Source organism: Protopterus annectens, chromosome 8.part0 (assembly GCF_019279795.1).
Source record: "Protopterus annectens isolate FY-2018-M chromosome 8.part0, PAN1.0, whole genome shotgun sequence".
Classification (NCBI taxonomy): domain Eukaryota; kingdom Metazoa; phylum Chordata; order Ceratodontiformes; family Protopteridae; genus Protopterus; species Protopterus annectens.
The window spans coordinates 1,814,209,028-1,814,225,686 of NC_056741.1; the positions used below are offsets into that span (position 1 = coordinate 1,814,209,028).

The window sequence follows — 16,659 nt, forward strand, 5'->3', positions numbered from 1 at the left end:
CCCTCATCAGACCAATAATAGAGTACAGTGCTGTCTCTTGCATGTACCTCATCAGACACCTGCAGCAGTTGCAGAGACCTAAGAGGTTTCTCACCAAGAAAATTCAGGGACTTCAACACATGACCTACATGGACAAACTGAAGGTCCTTTTACTGTACTCTGTATTGTATAGACTGCTGAGAGGCGACTTGTGTCTGGCCTACAAAGAACTCTCAAACCCTGCCTTAATGGAAGTGTTGCAGATCCGCAAATCAAATGGGATAAGACTCACTCGCTGTAGGGACCTTAACCTAGCCTGTGACGTTAACAGGACATGTCTCCCAGAGATTGCCACTGGTATGGAACAAACTCCCAATTCACATGAAACTGAGCTCATCAATAACCCTATTTAAGAGTAACTTAGACAGTTGGATGGGAAATTGTAAAATTACCCCAGGGGTTTTACCTGTGTCTCTCTTAGACAGGGGCAACCAGTGCTGATCATGGATTCGCAAATATGGTGTACACACATCCTGCTGATGTCGTGTACTATAAGTTCAGCTGCAGTCTTGCAAAAGTCAGACTTGTGCTGTGGTGCTTGCATTATGTACTGTGTTCTGTAGTCTGTGTGCATAGGTAGGGGTTCTATTCTCATTGCTTTCAAGTATGTGTGCCCGTGCGCTCTTGCTTGACATTACAGAGAGCCTTTTACTGCAGCATGTGGGACACTGTTATTACCATATTCTCAACAGCCATTGTTGATGTCATTAGCTATATGAGATGTTTGGATATCCAGTCATCCCACCAGGGCATGGTCAGACACTGGCTAGGAGGCCAAACAGACATCACCTCATCCTATACAAGACTGGTTACCGTAACATGGCTTTTAATCTTTCCACATAAATCATGGCATGGTTTGTAGGCCGTATGTTATCTTGCTGAGACAGCCCTGTGATCTCTCCATCTGCTGCATGTGTTTGTTGAGGTACATGAAAAAGAGAGCATTATACTGTATTCCTCTTCTTATGAGGTTTGATTACAGTACTAAGATCTGAATATGATGGCATGACTTATGACGTGCACCATACATTTGTCCTGGAAAATCATTAAAGAGAGATGTTAGAAAATGGTATGCATTGCAGTTTCTGACTTCACAACTCTTACAAGAGCATTCACTAAACAATGTGAAATTTTTATGCTATCAACTGTCTAACTTTCCAAAGCCAATATAAGTTAAAGGTACAATGAGCAGTTCGACAGCACAAAAGCAGATATACTAAGCAGTAAAAGTTAGGTACACACTCTGAGCATCTGACACTGATTTTGTATCCCTGAATCCAAAAGATAGAAAACAGGGATATGGCACAGTTATCATTACTTGCACAGGGTGTTGTGTTGGGGGGCAGGAAGCCTAGGCTAATGCAAAGGGTCAGTGAGTGTGTGTGCATGTGATTGAGTAAAAAGGAGAAGAAGACAGACATTGGGATAAAACAAGAAATGGCCAGTGACACAAAATGAGTAACTGTTGTATGTGTGTCTGTAGGGGTCCTCTAGTTGAAATTGGTATGTGAGTGTCTGCATAAACACAGCCAAGCTCTGTGCTAGCTCTACATCTTGGTCTGTCAGGCAGGTGTGAGCCGTGCGTGGTAGAGGTGGTAGTTCATTGTCATCCCCAACCATGAGAACTGGCTCGGCCAGGAGTTGCACTGGCAATTTCATGCCCAAGGTCAGATGCAGTGCTGCTACCTGAACATGACAGATGTCTGCTGTATGAGCTCCCTTCACGGGCATGTCCACAGCCATGACCCCATGGCCTGCCATGTCTGGGTTTGGACAGCACACTCACTGATGGAGCAGTGGAAGTACTACTACTATGGGAATGTGATCTGGTATGGCCACATTGGCTGACAGCAGATGATGTGGCTGACCTATGCCCACAATGATGCCTTTCCCCTTCCAGCAGACATTCCATCACAGACACTACTCATTCCATGACAGGCACACCTCAGTCCATCACAGACATCTCTTGTTCCAACGTGTCATTCATCTGATCCAGTGAATCAGCAACATGGTGGAGGCATTCACACATGTCAGACTGTGCCACATCTACGACCCTGAGCATTTGTTTGGAGCACCTATGGGAATGTGCCTTTGCCTCCATGATGGCCCTAAACATATGTCGAGTGGCATGGGAAGTGACTCCTGCACCAGGTGGAGGAGGGACAACAGACCCCCTCCGAACACCCCTGTCAGTTCTCCTGTGTGGCACCTTACCCACACTTTGGCTATGACCAGACTTAACAGACATTGAAGCCACTGTAGCCACATCTCCTTGATCAATGTCCTTGCTCTTCACCTGTCCAATATCTGTGGGCTCACTGGACTGGGTAGGCATAAGCCTATTGGCTGCATCCCATGGATATGCAGGGGATGGCTGTATGTCAGCTTCAGTGTCAGATTCAACCTTTGCACCCCCCTGACTGTGCCTCGCTTTCACCACCATCATCATCAGAGTTTGCTGATACACTCAGATCAGTTGGCACAGGGCACACACTCCCACTGTCATGATCACATATGATAAAAAGCAAAAAAACACAGGAATAAATTAATACCTGCACTATTGTAGTGCAATATATGTTAACTAACAGTGCTGCCAGTTATTACAGTCAGTGCAGCAATACACACAGCAGGCCTGAGATCAACATCACCAACTGCAATATTTCTTTAAATTGCTCAGCAGTACTGACATAAAAATGTTTTCCTTACCATCTGCAGAAGAGATACTCCTCTGGAGTCCAGACAGTCTTGAAAGAAGTTAAGAGGTAAGGACCACATTATCACAATTAACAGTAACACAGGGTGTAATACATTTACCCCTTTATATGTGCATTAAGTTTAATATCAGCAAGAGAATAGCTGACAACTCCAACCTAAACTTATAACTGTAGCAATCTTCAGTCCCCCCCCCACACACACACAAAAAATAAGACATATTATACGTAATTAATTTATTAATTTCAGTTGTTTTACTATACAACAGTATTCAGCTGTTCAGATAACAAAGCCTACCTGGAAGCTCCTTCTAGGACATGCTTGCTGTCTCGGAAGGTGTTGCGCCCACATCCAGTTCATGCTGTCATGTACTGTCCTGGGAGCTGTCCAGATCTCGTACATTGGCCAAGAACTGTTCATTGGGGGTTAATGGGAGTTCCCTAGCAGACCCTTCCTCTGTAACCATTTGGTCATGGCCCATTACAGCTGCTCGCCTGCGTGGAATAGTGGCCATGTCAGTGGCCCTGTGGTGCATCTGTTCACATGTTCTGCCATGGCTGCCCATGACATTTATGTTCTGCACAATTTGCTGCCATATTTGTATGCAGAGTGCCATATCTCCCAGTCCTCTTTCCAGGAGAAAAGCACCATGTTGACAAAACCCATCCACAATTTCTTGATTATCCCCATCGGTGAAAGACAGTCTATGTGGATTAACATGCCTGGGTGGCATACTTGTAGGTGTCATAAAAGACAACAGAAATATAAGTATCACATAACTACAAAAAAACTATTTCCAGTTAAAACAGAAAAGGTAGCCAGTCAGTATTAACCACTGGAGAAATGTAAAATATCTACAGATTGAAATACTAACAACAGGCAGGATGCAAAACAAGGAGAGTAACAAGAGGAACATATCCTTGTTTGTGTCATAACAGTAACTCACCTTTGCTCCCCCCCAAAAAGAACAGTGCATTGTTTGTGCCATAACTGTAACTCATCTTTGCTCACCCCCATAAAAGGACAGGCAAATGAGCCATTTTGCTAACAAAACATTTTTGAAATGCTAAAAATGCTATCAACGGACCTCTCCCTGGAACATTTGTACACATTTATCACACAGACTCCCACAAAAGGACAGGCAAATTACCCATTTTGCTAACAAAACACCTTTGAAAGGGCTATCAAAGGACCTGTCTCTGATAAATTTGTCACACAGCATTCCATTTTAATGTATTGTCAATCATGTGTACCTCGGAAATGGCTTGACAAACATCCCCATGCCATCAGTACACTTCTAGCTAATGCATACAGATAAAAGTGTAAAATCCTTTGCTTCACATTATTCTGAAATAGATTCCAGTATATGCAGTATGTAGGTGACAAAATGGGAGCATTTTTTCTTGCAGATGTCAAAACGTTAGAGTACAGACATGGAAAATCTACACAGACAGAATGTTAGGGGCTGCTGCTGCTTTAATCCATTTGTATGTGCTAGAGGCTGAAATCAGTGCTGCTGATGTCAACAGGCCTAGGCTGAGAAGAAGAAGAGTTTTCAGGCCACATTTAACTTAGCACAACCTACATGATATGGAAATTGTAGAGTGGTACAGGGTAGTCAGAGACCCACTACATGAAGTCATCGACCTTTGCCGCCCTCAACTCAGAGCCAGAGCCAACTAAGGGGAAGCCATCCCAGTGGAAACTAAGGTATGTGTAGTCCTTAGAATCTCAGCTACAGGTACCTTTCAGAGACCAACAGGGGACATGCTTGGGGGTGTCACAGGCATCAACATCCAGGATCCTGCACCAGCTCCTGGATGCTATGCTTCAACATACTGGTGAGTACATATATTTTCCCCATAGCTCTGATGAGAGGGCCAGAAATATGCAGCAGTTCTACTGGGTAGCGCACTACCCTGAAGTACTGGGTGCCATACATTGCACTCATGGAGAAATTAAGGCACCTCCTGGGGAACAGGGTATGTTCTACATTAACAGAAAGGGTTACCATTCCAGCAACTGCCAAGGCATGTGTAACGCTAAGGGAATCATCTTGAACATCTGTGCTGGCAACCCTGGCAGTTACCACGACTCACATATGTGGCACACCTCCCAACTGTACCAGATGTTTTCTAGGGGGGATATCCCACAGGGTCATTTACTGGGGGATGCATGCTGTGCACTGGAACTGTGGCTGATGACACCCATCAGAAATGCACACTCACCCACAGATGAACACCATAATGAGGCATATGCTTAGACCAGAAATGTCATAGAGTATGTTTTTGGTGGTGAAGTAACGGTTCCGATGCCTAGATACAACTGGGAGAGCCCTGCAGTACAGTCCACAGACATGTAGAGAAATCTTCACAGTATGTGCCATGCTACACAACATAATCCTGAGGAAACAGGTGCAGCAGGATTAGCAAGGGGAAGGGGCCAACATCCCACCACCAATTGCAAGGTAACTACAGTAACAGACAGATGAGGAGTCAGAGGGGGAACCACCAACTACTTTGGATGTAGGCAGACTCCAGAGATTTATTTGACTTATATGTGTCCATTAGTAAGCAGTAGGCCTCAGGCATCAAATATTCACACAGTCATACCTCTCAAAAGTACTGATGATCACTGCTTGCTCTCAGTTTAGCACTATATGTTTGTACTGGAAATTCATTAAAGAGAGAAGTTAGAAAGTAATGATACACATTGCAGTTTCTGACTTCACAACCCTTACAAGGTCAAACAGGCTGAATGCAAAATGAGAGTAACAAGAGCAACATAGCCTTGTTTTTGCCATAGCAGTAGCTTACCTTTGCTCCCCCTCCCCAAAAGAACAGTCCATTCTTGTTTGTGCCATAACAGTAACTCACCTTTGCTCACCCCAAAAGAACAGTCTGTGCTTGTTTGGGCCATAACAGTAACTGAGCTTTGTTTCTCCCTCAGAAGAACAGTGTTCCCTTGTATGTGCCATAACAGTAAATCACATTTGCTCCCCCCAAAAGAGTATTCTGTGCTTGTTTATGCCATCCAACCTGTCCTTCATTTGTTGGCAACTGCATATCATATTATTCCCAGTTAATATCCTCACACATTTTAAGGCCAATGATATAGAATGGCTTACATACTGCATGTGTCAGAGTACTGGTTAGATAACCAATAAATGACCAAGAAACACAGAATGGTAAGACAGAGCTGTATATTTTCAAGCAATAATCAGTACAGGTTGTGTGATCACTAAGTGAACTACATCCTAATATAATAAATTTAAAAAATGTAATACATGTACAAATAATAGTTTATGGTTTGATATCAATGTACATTCTCTTGCAGTTAGTTGTGTGAAGAATGACTTCAGTTGTTTGCTACAAAGCTGTTTGTGTGACAAAGAGGGATAAGGCATCCATCTGTTTTCTAAAGGTGAATTGGAATGAGAGTTGAAATAGACCTATGTATAAATATCTCATGTGTACTAACATTTTCTACTGTGTGTGTCATAGATTGCTTTTCCTCATTTCAAGTATTTTTCCTTTTTTTAATGGATAAGCAGACTACCCAAAAAGCAGACAGCCAAAAACAGAAACTGGATACAGTCAATCAATGCTGTTGCCTGTGGCAGCAGGTATAAGTGTAGATCTGGAATACAGATGGTCCTGGGTTGTAGTACAGCATGTACAACCTTTATTTTAATATTGTGACATTGCACTTTAATAGCAGAGAAGTGAAACATGAACAGCTATTTCAACTCTCTTGTTTCAACATGTGTTAGTGTAGGACTGTCATGCACATGGTCCTAATATTGTGTCAGTTATTTCTTTACTTATTTATTTATCTATATGTTATCACATTTGATGTGAAGTTGTTCAGTCTCACCCTCATTCTTACTGATGGGTTTGGAGCAGATCCTCCGCTCTGAGTCGGCCAATTTGCAAAGATCGAAGTCTCTAACAGCTCAAGGACGAAACCCTGTCCCACAATGCAGCTCTGCCTTCCCAAGATTTAGTTTGCCACTGCAACAGATCGTGCGTCTTCTACAGCCCAGGCCATTTCTTTTGTCAGATAAGTGTGTTTTTTGTAGTTTTTTGGCAGTTTTTTTCTGGAAAAAATACCTTGTGTATTCATATAAGGATAGGCTATTCTTCTTTAGGTTTTTGTGCGAGTTTATTGTTCTAGTTTTGAGAAAGTTGACAGAGCTTTGTATTTTCTTTTCAGGCGTTAGGCCCTGTTGGTGCCTTGTTAGTTTCTCCCTATCCCGTATAGCCGAAGTTAGGCTTTCTTTAGTTTTTTATAAAACTATAGCCGGTTAAGCTTAGTTTAATTTGCAACAGCTATTCTGTATAGTCGAGTGGCTTTCTTGAGTTATTATAATTGTAGCCGGTCAAGCTTATTTTCCTTTGCCAGGCTTTCTTGAATTGGTTGAAATATTATTGCATTTTCATTGGGATTGCTGCAGGGTTACATATTACATCTTCAGGAAGTTTGTTCCATTTGCCATGGGTTCAGTGCCAGGGTTTTAGCTGAGAAGAAGAGGAACTGGTTGAGTGTGGACTTATCAAGTCTGCATTTTAGTCAGACCTGGATACTGCTTCTCTAGGGAAACCAAAACCATCATCTTCTGCTTCAATCTGCTGCAAGTTTGGATCTAAAGGGCTCTTCGGTTCTGAAGATGTCAAAAATGGTGCCTGCCTCGGTTCCACAGTCCTCGGAGCCGTCGGTACAGGTGGTTGTTTGGAGCCGGTCCCCAGTTTTGGAACCGGTCTCTCCGACTTTAAGATCTCCGATTCTGGGCTTACTAGCTCCTTCTTTAGCTTCCTCTTGAGCTTCCAGACTGTCGGATTTGGACATGGATCGTGTGGTATGGAGACTGTTACAGAATCCAGTGCTGGCTGGAATTCTGTCGGCTTCGACTCAGGCAGTTTCAGAACCGACAACATCATCTTTTTTAATTTCTGCTCCTCCTCTGACTTGAATTGAGACATTGGAGCCGGGGGGAGCTGTTCAGTCATTTGTGGAACTGTCGGTACCGACACTCACCTCAGACCTGTCGGCACCGACGACCCTGATGTCTTCTGCTCCGGCAGTGGACTCTGGGAGTCGACACTCTCCCGTCGGCTCCGGGGAGGGTAGTCGAACCGATGCGTCGGTTCCGACTCTTCCCCTCGGGGCCTTTGTGCTGATGAACTCGGCTCCCACCTCTGGCTCGGAGCCTGCGGTTTTGGTGTGGTAGGAGTCATCAGTGTCTTCAGACTCAGGTGCTTCCGCGCACTGGAGCCGTGGTGCCTTCTATGCCATGAGGAGGGTTTTGTCCTCGCGGACAGTCACAACCTCTGAAATGGCCACCTCCTCCCGTAAAGTGCCAGAATCTTCTCCGTCACTGCAGACACACAGTAAGCGTAGGGACCTGGAGCTTCTGGAAGCCCCATTGGGGGAATCCTGCTCTTCCGAGACCTCCCCAGAAGTTCCCACTGAGGAGGTTCCTCACAAGAGGTTATGTAAGAGGAGACATTTTGATTCCCCTCAGGAATCCATCACATCTGACACCAATTTGTAGGAATCGGAAGAGTCCCCAAAGTCCCCCTCTGAGGATATCTCCTTTGTGGGTATCCTAGAGATTCTTAAGCAGAGGGATGGCTGGCAGCCCCTTAACCCTACTGAGGATGAATCAATGCTCTTGAAGGCATTTGGGTCTCGACCCTCCACCTCTTGGGTTTCTCCGGCCTTCGATGAGTTGATGGACCTTTTATCTCGAAGGGTGTGGGAGTCACTAGATACTATGGAGCCCATTCTAGGAGGCCCAACAAATACATCTCAGCTCCTCATGATAAAACCTTTTTATCTAAACCAATACCTGTTGATGCCATGGTGGTTGCAGCAGCCACTAAGAAAGAGATGTCAGAGACCTCTACGTCTTTCTGTTCTCCTAACAGGGAATCTAGGATTATGGACAGATATGGCAAGCACATGTTCAGTTCTATGACCTTTGCTTTTTGGTCTTTGAAGTATCTAACCCACTTCACAAGGCTTCAAAGAGATCTCCTGAAAGAGCTTGGAGATACTCTCCCGGATGCAGTAGCCGATACAGTGGTGGACAAAATGGCGTCTCAGCTTGCTACCCTCAATTCTGTCGTTAACTCTTCCATGTGCCTCATATCATACACAGCTGATGGGATGAATAGGGCAGCAGGTACAGGAATAGCTCTTTGGAGACATTCCTGGATGCGCTTATGTTCTTTTGCGGAACCTTTCAAGTCATCCTTGGTGAATGCCCCATTTGATGGCTCTTTCCTTTTTGGACCAAAAGTTAGAGACCCTCACCAGATATGAGCAAGATGGAAAGACTCTATCTGCTGTAGGTGTCCATTTTTCCACCCCTACTAGACCTTATCCTAAAGGTCAACGGGGAGGGAAAATGTGGTTCCGCAAAGCCGAGGGAGCCTTTTTGAATTCACGAGGTGAAGCCTCCTCCAGGGGCAGAGGAGGGGGCAAGAATGGAAGACGATGCCCATGTGGCAGAGGGGGTCCGCAGAACCAGGGCGACAGGGATCAGTTCCATGGGAAGCCTTACCAGTGCTCCTGAAAGGAGGCCCAACTGTTCTGCTCTGGAGACAGTTGGGGGACGTTTATCTTTGTACCTAGACACCTGGCTCAAAATTACAAAAGACAGATGGGTGCAAAATGTCACATCCGGAGCCTATTTCATCCCCTTTCATACCCACCCCAAACCAACAAAAGGAATCCTGGACGTTCCATCCAGTCTATGGGATGTTGCAACAGTAGAGGTTCAAAAACTATTAGAAAAAAAGAGTCATCCAACCAGCCTCGGCAGAACAGCAAGGATCCAGAACTTACTCAAGATTCTTTTTAGTGCCAAAGAAAACAGGGGACTGGAGACCAATTTTGGACCTCAGCAGACTCGACAAGTATGTAGAAAAGACAAAGGTCTGGATGGTCATGCTTCAGTCTTTACTCCCGTTCCTAGGGAAAGAAATTGAATGTGCTCATTCGATCTTCAGGATGCGTACTACCATATCAAAATGGCCAGGCCATCCAGGCATCACCTGCACTTCAGGCTGGGAGCCAGTCATTTCCAGTTTCAGGCCCTGCTCTTCAGTCTCACTACAGCCCCCAGAGTGTTCACCAAATGTATGTCAGTGGTCATGGCTCACTTGAGACATCAAGGAATTTGGGTGTTTCCATATTTGGATGACTGGCTCCTCACTGCACCCACCAAGGCATCAGGTTATTTGGGTGAGGGACGCTGCCTTAGATCTCTGGGCATCACAGTAAATTCAGAAAAGTCTGCTTTATTGCCATTGCAACATACAGTATTTATAGGAGCAGATGTAGACACAGTCAACATGTCTAAAACTTCCTTCAGAAAGAGTGCTTACCCTACGATATCAAATTGTTGATCTCCTTTCAAAACACAAAGCACCAGCATCACAGATTCTCAAGCTGCTGGGCACCATGACAGCAGCTATCATTTCAGTACCCCTGGCGAGATCTCACATGCGCATTCTTCAGTGGCTGCTATTCTCATAATGGACTTTTCAGGACTTGCCAATGAACCACCCAGTTCTGATAACCAACTCTTGCAAGGATGATCTTCGGTGGTGGCTAACGTCCGAATTGGTGACCATGGGACATCCCTTTGTCCTTCTGGTTCCAGTTGCAACAGTGACCATGGATGCCTACTTGATCAGGTGGGGGGGGTTATCAGGGACGGACAGCCCAAGGTACATGGCAGGTACATGAGGCTCAATTGCATATAAATGTCCTAGAGATGAGAGCTGTTCTCTTAGTGTTGCAGTTCTTTCAAGACTCTCTTCCTCTGGGCAAGTATGGAACTGGGCAGAGTCCACCCAGTGCTTTCTGATAGCAACACACATCCCGGGAAAATCCAACATGATAGCGGGCAAACTCAGCAAGGCAATTCTGTTGCCTCACGAGTGGTCCCTCAAGAACGAAGTAGTGGAAATGATTTTCCACAGATGGGGCCAGCCTAGCTGTGACATCTTTGTGACTCCCACAAACACCAAATGCAGCAATTACTTTGCCCTGATCCCTCAACAGGGACAGTCCCCGAGGGATGCGCTCATACACTATTGGCCCCCCGGGACTCCTTTATGCCTTCCCTCCCTTTCCCCTGATTCCCAAAGTTTTGCAGAAAGCCCGTTTTCTGGGCAGGACACATCTTAATAGCTCCATATTGGTCTCATCAAATCTGGTTCCCCTTTCTGAAGCCTCATCTAGTAGAAGAACCTTGGATTCTGGACCCAGTGCCGGATCTTCTGACCCACTCATCAGGAGCTCTTCACCCTTCACTTCAGTCCATCAAACTGACAGCTTGGCTGCTGCAATTCCCAGAATAGCCAGGTTCCAAAATTTATCAGAGGAAGCTCAACATATTCTTTTGTCCTCACATAAGTCTTCAAACAGGAAACTATACCTCAGTAAGTGGAAGAGGTTTTCAATCTGGGCTCAGCAGAATAACATTGACCCTTTTCTAGCCTCCATATCAGATATCTTAGAGTTTTTGACCAAACTGTTCAACGAAGGAGCTGCAGCAACCACCATTCGGGTACAACTGGCTACTATATCTAATTTCCATATAGGTGAATCAGGAAACTGTATTATGTCCCACAAGATGGCAAAAGCTTTTTTGAAGGGTACGATGCATCTAAAACCACCAATTAGATCACCTACCACTCCATGGAATCTGAATTTAGTCCTATCCAAGATTATTCTTCCACCCTTTGAACCTGCTTCTTCCTGTGAACTGAAATATCTTTCTTGGAATACCATTTTCTTGGTGGCCATTACATCCGCACGAAGAATTTCGGAGTTGTAAGCCCTTTCAGTTATGCACCCATATTTGATATTCCACAAAGATAGGATTTCCTTCAGGATGAACCCTTCATTCTTACCCAAAATTTGTTCGGATACATTCTTAATCAGGCAATTGAATTACCTGATCTGAAGTAGGAACTTCATTTGTCAGCAACCTTTGGGACACAGATCCGATCTCGGATCCAAGCCAGCAACTTTTACCACAGCATAGATCCGAGCTCCTAGCTCCTCCCTTTACCCATAATCCCCTGCCAACCCTAACTGACCTCAGATCTAGTTTGCCACGCTTCAAGCCTACAAGCTGGATTTCGAGCTCCTGGCAGTTCAGAGTATTTGTGAGAGAAAAACTTAAAATTTTTTGTACCTTCTCTTGTGTGATTGTGTAAGATTGTTTAGGTTCCCTCTTAGATGTCTTTTTTTTGTAAAATTTTTCCTCCCTACCCTCGCTGGTTTGTAGTGTGTGTTTGTGGTGTGTGTAGGGGCCTAGTGAGTGTGTTTTACGTTCAACATGTCGGAGGCCCCTAAAGCCATCTTTTCAAAATGCACCGAGTGTGGCCATAAGCTTTCACCGGCGGATGGCCACACCCGGTGCATTAGGTGCCTTGGGGTTGAACACCTCTCTTCAGGATGCACGATTTGTGCAGCGTTCAACCCCAGGGCACTTAAGGACCGGAGGTCAAAGCTGATTCTGGCGGGCCTTTTGCTCCCGGACTCGGCTCCGGCCTCCGGTTCTTCGGTGGCCGCTACCCAGCCCTCGGTGGTAGCCACCCCTGCCTCCCTCCCTCTGGTTGGGACTCAACCTCCCGTTTTGGCTCCGGAGGAGAGGGAGGCCGGAAAAACCAAAAGGAAGGAGAAGCACCATAAGCGGCGGGCCGAGGACTCTTCCTCGGCCCCGCCCGCCAAGCGGGCTTCTCCATTCAGGGTTTCTGGATCGCCTCCTCCTCGGCTCCGGTCCCCTTGTTTTTCACCGGGACCTGGGGAGGAGGCAACCCAGTCCCCGTCGAGGTCATCGAGGCGTCACTCTAGTGGAAGACGGCTTTTGTGGTGTGTATTTCGTCACTCTAGGTCTGCCTCGGTGGCCTCGTCACCTTTAGTATGTCAGATGCAGACATGGACCGGATGATGAGGAGGTTCAGCCAGGCCCAGTTGCAGATGGGAGTGCTCTTGCCTCCCCCCCCCCTCCGGGGGGGAGCTCGACCCCATTTTTTGCCCCAATTGCTCCTTCTCCGTCCCGCTTCTCGGGTTCAGAGCATTCGGAGCCGAGCCGCGTTGGATCCGGGGGTGTGTCGGAGCCGACAGTACTAGTTACTTCGGCTCCAACTGGTCCCTCAAGTTTGTCGGATCCAACCTCTCGGAGCCATGGGCGGAGCTTCGGATCTGAGGGATTTTGTGTGACTTCAGCTCCGTCCCCGTCGGAGCACACGGGTCCTTCGGATCCGAGGGTCTCAGCCCCGGATCCGGTCCCCGCTTCGGATCCGAGTGGGAGCCGACTCTCGGAGCCTATCGAGAGTAGCTCCCCCTCGGCTTTCGCGGTGGTGGAGAGGGCACTGTTGAGTGCATCCGGACCCCCGGTCCTGTTTTCGGCACCTCCCTGCACTCTCTCTCAGCTGGTCCGGGCTCCCATCACCCGGCCTTCGGGACAGCCTGCTTCAGCGTCTCTGGGTGTTCCTGTGGAACATGATATTGCTGGTGAGTCTACCTCAGAAGAGGTCCCTCACAAAGCCAAGTGTAAGAGGAGGCACATGTATTCCCCTGAGTCCCTTACCGAAGATACGGACTTAGATGAAGGGGAAGGCTCCCCATGGTCACCCCCCCGAGTATGTCTCCTTTGGAGACATCATGGAGATGCTCAGGATTGGGGGGGGGGTGTTTGCCCCCAAGGCTTCCTCCGATGAGTCCGTATTCCTAGAGGCATTCGAAGCAGGGCCATCTACCTCTTGGGTGTCCCATCCCCCCGACCCCCTGGTGGACCTTATTTCCACAAGGGCTTGGAAGGAGCCAGACACTGTAGAGCCAGTTCCCAAGCACCCGGATAGGATCCTGAATCCCCCTGCTGAAAGAACCCACTGGAGCAGAGGTCCCCCCCTGGATGCCATGTTGGTGGCGGCGGCCACCAAGAGACAGCTGGCTCAGGAGAGCTCTGCGGTCCACCCACCGAGTAAGGACTCTCGAGCAATGGACCACCTGGGGAAGCGGGTCTTTAGTTCAGCAACCTTCTCCATGAGAGCGCTGAACTATATGGCACACGTCATCCGGATGCAGTGGGATCTAATAAAAGAATACGCTGCATCCCCCCCAGAGTCCATGTCAGAAGGAGACAAGCAACTGTAGTCCTCCCGAATGTCTACTCTACGTTCAGTTTCTAACACCTCTATGCAGCTCTTGTCACACGCCACTGAAGGAGCCGCTAGAGCCGGCGGAGCTGGCCTGGTAATCAGGCGTCAGGCATGGCTCCGACACTGTGACTTCTCGGAACCCTTTAAGGCATCATTCGCGAATGCCCCTTTGATGGTTCTGCACTTTTTGGCAAAACCGTTCGCGACACTTTAGTCCAGAGCGAGAAAGACGGGAAGACATTGTCTGCCATCGGAGTCTGCTTCTCTGCTCCCCAGAGGTCCTTTTCTAAGAACCAAAAGGGTCAGAAGAAAATGTGGTTCTGAAAATCGCATCAGTCCCAGTCTGCTCCGGACAACCAGTCCTCTCGTGGCAGAGGAGAACAGGGAGGATGCCGCCCAAGAGGCAGAGGGGGTCCCAGAAACTTTGGGTCCAGAAAACCATTCTCTGAGAGGCCCACGCAGAACCCCTGAGGGGTTGCCCAGCTGCTCCACTCTGGAGGCAGTCGGGGGGCGTCTTTCGAAGCACCTAGCAATGTGGGAGTCCATAACAACAGATCGCTGGGTGCTTCGCATCATATCCAGAGGTTACCAAATTCCCTTTATTGTAACCCCCAAAAGCCTCCCCAACGTACCACCCAATCAAAGGGAGGCAGCTGCTACAGAAATTCAGCAGCTTTTGCAAAAAAGAGCCATCCAACCCGTCCCCCCAGATCAGTTCTGATCAGGGTTTTACTCCAGGTTCTTTCTGGTGCCAAAAAAGATGAGGGACTTGAGATCCATTCTCGATCTCTCTCTCCTGAACCTGGCAGTACCCAAAGAAAAGTTCCGAATGGTCACCTTACAATCTATTCTCCCCCTATTACGGGAGAAAGATTGGATGTGCTCGATAGACCTCAAGGATGCGTACTACCACATCCTAGTGGACAGACGCTCCAGGAGGTTCCTCCGCTTCCGGCTGGGAGCCAGTCACTTTCAGTTCAGGGCCCTTCCCTTCGGTCTCACCTCAGCCCCCAGGGTGTTCACCAAAGTCTTGGCGGTCATAGCGGCCCACCTGAGGCTTCAGGGAATTCAGGTCTTTCCGTACCTGGATGACTGGCTCCTCATCGCCCCAACAAGGCATCTGCTCTGTTAGGGCAGGGATTATTTCCTTGACCTTGCTCCATGTCTAGGGTTAACTATCAACATGACCAAATCTTCTCTAGTCCTTTCACAGGTAATAGATTTCATAGGGGCGAGATTGGATTCCAGGATAATGCTTGCCTTCCTGACTCCTGATCAGCTTCAGAACCTGAGGTTGCATGTCCAGGCCATTCTCATACTTCCTGCTCCACCTGCGGAATTGATCCTGAGGGCTCTAGGGTCCATGGCAGCAGCTATTCCCCTACTACCCCTAGCCCGCCTAAATATGAGGGTCCTGCAGTGGACCCTCCAAGTACAATGGTCCTTGTCTCGCAACCCCCTATCCCATCCTATTCCCCTAAGCAGGGCTTGCAGAGAGTCGCTCATGTGGTGGCTCCGGTCCCCGAGTCTCCACATGGGACGACCATTTTCGATGCCTTCCCCCATCGCCACAGTGACCATGGATGCCTCCCGCCTGGGGTGGGGGGGGGGCACTATTCAGGCAGAATGGTCCAAGGCACGTGGAACGACACAGAGATGAGGGCGGTGCTTTTGACGTTGCAGGCACTTCACAGCCTTCTACCGATTGGGACGATTGCAGTACAAACGGACAACATGTCAGTTGTCTGGTACATCGACAAACAGGGGGGAACCAGGTCTTATCCTCTTTGTCACGAGGCCATGAGAGTGTGGGAATGGGCGATTTCCACCAACCGCTTTCTTATTGCAACGCACATTCCGGGACGGTCCAACATCTTAGCAGACAGGCTCAGTCGTTCGATTCTAACTCCGTACGAATGGTCTCTCTATCCTCTAGTAGCGAAACAAATATTTGCCCAATGGGGGCAACCCTGTTGCGATCTTTTTGCCTCTCCTTCAAATACCAAATGCAACAGTTACTTCGCTCTAATCCCACTTCAGGGGGAGTCCCCGAGAGACTCTCTAGTACATGCTTGGCCTCCCGGTCTCCTTTACGCTTATCCTCCTTTGCCCATGATGCTGAAACTCAGTCGGCTGGGGAGCAAAATGATCCTCATTGCCCCATTCTGGCCTCATCAAACATGGTTCCCGTACCTGTGGTCTCACCTAATTCATCCACCATGGATTCTGGATCCACTCCCGGATCTCATTACCCACCCTCTGGGTCTCCCGGCCCCCAACCTGGTCAACCTCAAGCTGACTGCTTGGTTGCTCCAGTTCCACTCCTGATTAGGACTCCCGGAATCTCCTCACCAGTCAAAGACATCCTAGTAGCAGCACATAAACCTTCCACCAGAAGAGTCTACCGAAGCAAGTGGAAACGTTTCTCCATCTGGGCGGAGCACCATCACTTGGATCCTTTCATGGCGCCTCTCACGTCAGTTTTGGATTTCTTAACTACCCTTTTTCATCAAGGGGCTAGCTGCTCTACAGTCAAGGTACAACTGGCAACGATTTTGCATTATCATGTAGGGCATGAATCGGGCCCTCTAATGACTTCCAAGCTTTGTAAAGCTTTCCTCAAGGGTACCTTCCTTCTCAGACCTCCGGTCAGGGAGGTAGTACCCCCATGGGATTTGTCTTTGGTTCTCCAAGCCTTAACTAGCCCCCCTTTCAAGCC

General features: G+C 47.7%; 1 protein-coding gene across 2 annotated transcripts in view; it reads left to right on the top strand.

Moving 5' to 3' along the window:
- The window catches only part of VAC14 (VAC14 component of PIKFYVE complex), a 3,391,123-nt gene that overhangs the window by 2,662,628 nt on the left and 711,836 nt on the right, over nucleotides 1–16,659 (top strand). The window lies entirely within an intron of this gene.